The following is a 6,878-nucleotide window of genomic DNA, read 5'->3' on the forward strand; positions in this document are numbered from 1 at the left end:
GTGGAGGTGGGGCTGCAGGGAGAGGAGACAGTTTGGGTGGAGTAAGTTACTCTCCCTCACTGAGAGTACGGAAAGTACCCCAGCTAGAGGCGGGTGGATTGGTATGAGGGTTGGGAATCTCTTTAATGGGAAGCTGTAGGAATACTGTCGTAACTCAGCAGGAGTTAGGGACAGACTGCCCCAGTGAGGGTTGGGATGGAAACGAACATCAGTGGACTGGGGGCAAGGAAAGGGACTAGCTAGAAATTGACTAGCATTGATGTTGGAGAAGGATCTCCTGAAGGATGGGAGGGAACTACTACAGTGGGTGTGAGGGTTGGAAAAGTATCTCAGTGAGGGCTGCTGGAAAACTACCTCACTTAGGTGTGTTAGATAAATGCACCAGCAGGGTTGTCACCCCACCAAAGGCAACTGCTCCTTCAGTTGCTCACACCTTAAGCTCTGGAATTCCTTCCCTGCATTTATCTCGCTCTCTCCTCCTTAGGGTTACTTAAAACCTATCACTTTGACCAAACCTTTGGTCATTTGATCCAACATTTTCTTATGTAGCTCAGTGTTAATTTTTATTCCATAAAATACCTTAAGGCATTTAATTATATTACAGGTTCGATACAAATTCTAGTTGTTGTTGAATACAGACCTGAGGACCCCTGGAATTCCAAATAAAGATTCACAAAGAGTAATGAAAATTAAGTGGAAAGTCTGTTTTTTCACTTGTTAACCTTACATTATTGGTGATTGCTGAAATAATTCACAGCTGCACATTGAAAATAAGATGTGAGCACTCTAATCCAAATCAGATCTGAAATTAATGAGCTTAACAAATGGGAAGATTTAAGCCATCACCAGTTACAAATTTCAGAGAACATTTTGTCAGAGGTTGTAATGGACATGGCAAGTGTGTGTGCAAATGAGGAAGGACGAAGGGGTGGCTCAGCTTACAAAGGGAGAAGGCAGAACCCAATTTGCCGTAGGTTTATCTGAGGCAGCAGATCAATACAACAGTTAGTTATATGGCTGAGGGAATGAAGCAGTGTATAAAGATACTTAAGCTTGTCAAGCAGGCTGTGACTGAAATATGCCACCCAGTTCATGAACACTTGCATGGACTTAGCCATCTGAAAAGCAGGTCATTAGTCCCCTTCCAGGCATCCAGAGGAAACATCTCAGAGGTCAAAACTTTTTGATCATTGATCTGACACTTTCCATTCCAGAAAATGAGAATTACAGATTGAGAGAGGTAATAAAATTTGCAGTGTTAGTGGTGAACCTGTGTAACATCCTTTATGTTTGTCTTTGTGTATTGAAAATTTCCATACTGTTTTGTCTATGCTTCTCTCAGTGAATGAAATGGGTGGTTCCGTAACCAAGAACCAAGCTGCAAAAATACATCAGGATTTCTATGTGTACCTTTTGTTGCAGCATTTGTTGCCCATCCCTACTTGCTACAATGGAATGGCTTACTAGGCCATTTCAGTTCCAAGTCAACCACATTGCTGTGGATCTGAAGTCACGTGTAGACCAGACCAGGTAAGGATGGCAGACTTCTTTCCCTGAAGGAAATTAGTGAACCAGATCTTTTTGTAATGAAATTGCTGTTTGCTTCATGGTCACCATTACTGAAAACTAGTTTTCAATTCCGCTTTCAATTTCAAGAATTATTAAACAATTTTAATTCATTGAACTCATGTATCCAGAGCATTAGGCTGGGCCCGTGAATTATTAGCCCAGTGATATTACCACTACCCTGCCGTCTCCCCTGCAACAGTTACAAAGGTGTCCTTTGTTGGAGTTGCTTCAGGCATACTGTTATCAGAAGAACATTTACTGCAGCTTTCTGGTACAATACTGGAAACTGATATATTATACCAGCCTGCTTCAGGAAAGCCCTATCTCAAGCCCAAGGTTTCAGTCCATGATGAGAATCTGTCAGCAATGGATAAATTCAGTTAACTTGGCAGCATACTCTCTTGAGCTGTCTCTATTGATGACAAAAGACACACCAGAATTGCCAAAGCAAGTCTAGCCTTCAGCAGAGTTCAAACACCAGTTAATTGTTCCCCTCCCTGCTTCCGCAACATTACCCTTGATGTTCCCAAGGACCTAATCTTGCTCCCCTCCTACTTCTCATTTTCATGCTGCCCCTTGGCGACATTATCTGAAAATACAGCATTCCTTTCCACACATATGCTGACAACACCCAGCTCTACCTGAAAGGAAAGAACAAACTCAGCATTAATGACACACCATGGATGAATCAAGACATTAGAAGGGAACAATTGCAGGTTAGGGAAGAGGCATACCTTAAGTACATAGACATCAGAGGAGTGCAGGATAATACAGAATTTGTAGAGATTAAGAGAGAAGTTAAATAATTAGGAAGACAGGGAAGAACTACAAAATTAAATGGTCAAGAAATATAAAACAACATAATGAGGTATTTTACAGATACACCAACAAAAAGGAAGGGTGGAATGGAGAATAAGGACCGAAAAGAACGATAGAGAGATGACAGAAATATGAAATGATTATTTTGCTTTGGCATTCATCAGGGCGATAGAACAGGTAGACATGATACTGAATGATGAGTAATGAGATAAATGCCTTTAAAATTAAAAAGAGGGATGTATGGAATAAACTGATCAAAATCAAAGAGGATAAAACCCTTGATCCAGATGCATTGCATCCATGCATTTTGAAAGAACCTAGGGTAGAGAGAGAGGAAGCTTTATCTCACATATTTAAGAATTAATTACAAAAATTGTTTAGTGCCTCGGGACTGGTGGATAGCCAGTTTGATTTCTATATTCAAGATCGGGGACAGAAGATGCCCAGGAAATTATAGGCCTGCATCCCTGATTTTAATTGCTCCATCATTCTTGTATGCCTTCAAGTGCCTAGGATCCAAGCTCGGGAATTCCCTCCTTACACTTCTGTTCCTCCCTACCTCAATTTCTTCCTTCAGGATACTCCATTAAATTTTCCTTTTTGACCAAGTCTTTGGTCGTCTGATCTAATATCTCCATATGTGGCTTGGTGTTGCACTGGGTTTTATAATGCTCTTGCAAGGCACCTTGAGATGTTTTACTATGTTAAAAGCACAATGTAAATAAAAGTTTATATTGTTACCTGTATTGATGCCAATGTTGCAACATATTCAAAAACAGTTCCTCCATAACGTTAGTAATGCGAGATGACCATGCATGGTTTGTGAAAAGAAAAGTGGATGCTGGAAATTTGAAATGAAAATAGAAAATCCTGGATAAACTCAACAGGTCCTGCAACATCTGTGGAGAGAGAAACAGTGTCAATGATTTGAGTTTGTACGGACCTGAAAAGTTAACTCTGTTTCTCTCTCGACGGACGATGCCAGATGTGCTGAGTTTTTCCAGCACTTTCTATTTTTATTTCAACATAATTGTTTTCCTAATCCTATCTGAAAAAGTGGTCAAACAAATACAAAAATATGGTTATGAGTCCATACTCTCTATTCATTGCAAATCTCATGCCTTGCAATCTCTCCCTCCAAATTGTTTCCCAAATTGATCAACAGTAGCCCACTCATGGTGACTATGACAGGATGATATGCTTCAAGGAAATTATTCCACGCTCTTCTCCAACATAGTTTGTCATGTATATAAGGAAATTTGCATAACCGTGCTATCATTATTTGTATTACATTATTTACAAAATCCTTGCAAACATTTCTTCTGTTTCAATACAGCACCATTAGTGTGTGTCTTTGATAACTAATATTGTTTATGTTCCTTTCTATTTTACAGAAATATTTATGGTGCATCTACTGCCATAAGGTTCTCTGAGTTATTGGCATTGGAATTGCATTGACTCTAAGTGTGACCTACAGCCACAATTTCATTTTCCTTTACCTAACTGGAGGCTGCCTTCCCCATCAAATGTTTATCAATGTTTATCACTATGTCCAGAGACATTTATCTTTGGTCCCTGGCACAATCTCCATTCCTAAATATTTTATCTCTCTCCCAGGCCATCTTGTCAGACTGAACCAGACCATTGCAGCCTTATCATACTTTTTGATCCTGAGCTGAGCTTCTAACTCCATAGCTTCCCACCGCCATTTCCAATACTGCCTACTTGCACCTTCGTAAGGCCTGTCTCCACTCCTGTTTCAGCTGGCCAGTTGCTGAAATCCATGCCTTTAGAGTTAACTGTCTAAGTACTGTCCTTGATGGCCTCCCACTTGCTGCCGACATCCTAATTTGTACTAAGTCTCGTTCAACCATTACTAGTGAACAACAAATTACTTCAACCAGAAATGCACCAATTTTAATATTTTCATTCTTGTTTTAAAATTCCTTTAGGTTTGACTCCTCCCATCCTGTCTTTGTGAACTCCTCTAGCCCTAGAACCTTGCAAGATCCCTGCACTTCTCCAATATTGGCCTCTTGTACAACCCTGTTTTTAACTGTTCCGATGTGGAGATTTCCACTCCATCTGACGAAGGAGCAGTGCTCCGAAAGCTTATGGTATTTGCTACCAAATAAACCTGTTGGACTTTAACCTGGTGTTGTGAGACTTCTTACTGTGTTTAACTGTTCCACCATTGATGGCCATGCCTTCAGCTACCTAAGCCCTAAATTTAAGAATTCACTCTAATAATTTTACCAAGGTTAGTCTTGGTACCAATCACTCTTTTATTTACAGTGGTATCTGAGCACAGTTCAGCGGCTACAGAGTGCAAATCAGTGCCAAGTCTATTGACTGCCAGCCTGAGTGGAGTCAGCTGGTTTCAAACCCCCTCCCACACCCCCGCTACTCCTTCCCTATTGGGCGAGCATCCACTCACATAATAGTGGAGGCTCATATTCAGCGAGGCCCACAGGGAGATCTATTGATGATCCCCCGTGGCCATCATAACACTCTCTCACTAAGCTTTGCTTAGAGGCTCCATTAGCCTCTTTAACCAAGCTTATGGTCATCTGTCCTAATATTTCTTTATGTGTCTCAGTGTCGAATCTTGTTTGGTAACGCCTTTGTGAAATGTCTTTGGATGTTTTGCTATAACAAAGGCACTTTATAAATACACTGTTTATGTTGATTTCGATGTGGAGATGCCGGCTTTGGACTGGGGTAAACTCAGGTTAAAGTCCAACAGGTTTATTTGGTAGCAAAAGCCACACAAGCTTTCGGAGCTCCAAGCCCCTTCTTCAGGTGAGTGGGAATTCAGAGGAGTGTGGGGGAGATGTCATGATACACATGTGCCGGAATTTTACCGCCTCGCCCACTCGAGGCTCGTAAGATTCCGCCCGAGGCCAATAGAGAACGCCGTTCTGTGTGCCATTAAAATTCCGGCCATCCAGTCTATAGGCCATGGCAGAGCTGGAATCTGTAGCTCAGGATCTGCATTAGTAAGTGTAGGTCCTCATCTTAGTTGTATTTAGTTTCAATCACTTTAGAATTTCTTTAGATGTAGGTATAAATATATTATGAAACTTATCCATTAGAATTCAGAGCTTCACTTAGTCTTACAATATCATCAGTTTTCTGGACCTGTGGAGTTGCCATACTGGTGACTGGAGCTGTTTCCATAGAAACTAAATCATTCTTGAATAGTTTCCTCTTTGAACTGGTTTCATCTTTGAAAAATACAACTGAGGACAAAACTGTGAAGCTTTTGGGTGGCGAAGATAAACTATTTCCTGTAAAATGACAATGAATATTGACTCTACAGATAGGGCAGAAATTGCACTACTATTAGCTTTCCAACCAAGAAATTAAATGCAAATTAATGTTACTTGAAAAGTATTATTAACAACACGATCAAGAATAGATTGTGGAATTTAGATAGAATATCCAGTGCATCTTTTTGTTGAGAATATTCAAAGTATTTTGGAAGCAGTTATCATCACCTTATCTTACTTGAGAATGGACTTAGGAAGGATCTATTTCCACTGTGTCTTACATGTAACAATATCAAACTTGGTTTATAAAGAAAGGGTTAAAATGTAGTTATATTTGCACATTGGAAATCATGGGCTGGATTTTCAAATGGATCAGGACCAAAATCAGATACGTCCCCATGCATGCAATTTCACACCACTGGTGTCTGTACCAGGTCGCTGCCACCATCCTGGCCCTAAACTACTTTCAATGAAGGTGGCTCGGGTATGGAACAGCTGCCCACCTCATCCAATTGGGCAGCAAATTCAGACCAATGAATGTTAATCACGAGGTCAGACCATGAGGTCAGACCAGGTTGAGAACTGGGACACAATGAATCATGGGTGGGAACTCCATGCCCACTCTCACAACCGGACTCCGAATGGCTACCTAGGCCTCAGCTGTGGCCACTGGGTGGGTTGCTCCTACAGGATCAGAGTATCGTAGAATCCCTATGCTGAATGCTGAAAGAGGCCATTCGGCCCATTGAGCCTGAACTGACAACAATCCCACCCAGGTCCTATCCCCGTAACCCCACATATTTATCCTGCTAATCCCCCTGACACTAAGGGGCAATTGAGCATGATCAATCAACCTAACCTGCACATCTTTGGAGTGTGGGAAGAAACCGGAGCACCCGGAAGAAACCCACGCAGACATGGGGAGAAAGTGCAAACTCCTCACAGTTACCCAATACCGGAATTGAACTCGGGTTCCTGGTGCTGTGAGGCAGCAGTGCTAATCACTGTGCCACTGCACTGCCCATATGTCATAGTGAGACAACCATGGCCTTTTAAAAAAAATAGATAAAGTTACTCAGCCTTCTCCCATTCTCTTTCCATCTTCAGCCATTGGGCATATTGATCACACAGAGCTGGACTGCCTCTCTGATTGCAGGAGCACAACCACTGATCCTGATTAGATAATGAACCCACTCTTTAAAAAATCAATTTGGGCAT

The sequence above is a fragment of the Mustelus asterias genome, chromosome 8 (genome assembly GCF_964213995.1).
Source record: "Mustelus asterias chromosome 8, sMusAst1.hap1.1, whole genome shotgun sequence".
Lineage (NCBI taxonomy): Eukaryota > Metazoa > Chordata > Chondrichthyes > Carcharhiniformes > Triakidae > Mustelus > Mustelus asterias.